At 40.3% G+C, this 725-nt stretch overlaps 1 non-coding gene across 1 annotated transcript; it reads right to left on the bottom strand.

The window, feature by feature from the left end:
• LOC112396182 (U6 spliceosomal RNA) lies at nt 1-105 on the bottom strand. The gene has a single exon (XR_003002517.1). It is a non-coding gene; the product is annotated as a U6 spliceosomal RNA (small nuclear RNA).
• Between the last annotated feature and the right edge of the window lie 620 nt (nt 106-725).

Raw genomic sequence — 725 nt, forward strand, 5'->3', positions numbered from 1 at the left:
AAAAATATGAACCCCTTCACAAATTTTCATGGCATCCTTGTGCGGGGGCCATGCTAATCTGTATCACTCCATTTTAATGTTCTGCCCAAACCCGCACTGGTTGGCTGGTTCCCTTACTACTTCATAAGGCCCTTCATGGCTCTCCAACCCCTACTTAACAAAGGCCATGATCTTTTTTATGTAGCACAGAATTTCCTCCAGGGTCTGATCTTTCCTTATCTCTTTAACAATGCTCAGTTGTTTACCTTTCCTAGTCCTTGAACAAGTTCAAGTTCTCTCACCTCCTCTGAGCCTGCTATTCTTTTGTAAAAATAGCCATCCTAATCTCTCAAAAAGTTGAAATGAAACAAAAAAGTTGCCCTGAGGTTTAAAAGAAATATACTTTAAACAATACACGATCAAGGGCTTACTGTACCCATCACTCCTTTTTATCTATATCTATCTACCTAGATATTTATTGAATACTCACTAAGTGCTAGGCACTTTGTGGGACACAAGACAGAGGGAATACAGAAAAATAGATTGAATAACATGACCTTTGCCTTCCCCAAGCTCATTACAATATAGTTTCTCAACTATAAACTACCTTTAAGGACTAGATAATCTCTAATGTTAAGAGCAAATCAGGAGGTCCCCAGAAGTTCAGACCGGGCTGCCCCCCAGACACCACCACATCCCAGCGCCTCTCAAAAAATTCCTAAGCCCAGTTGCAGGAAATTTTTATA

This window comes from Neophocaena asiaeorientalis, unplaced genomic scaffold, assembly GCF_003031525.2.
Source record: "Neophocaena asiaeorientalis asiaeorientalis breed wild unplaced genomic scaffold, Neophocaena_asiaeorientalis_V1.1 scaffold501, whole genome shotgun sequence".
In the NCBI taxonomy this organism is placed as follows: Eukaryota; Metazoa; Chordata; class Mammalia; order Artiodactyla; family Phocoenidae; genus Neophocaena; species Neophocaena asiaeorientalis.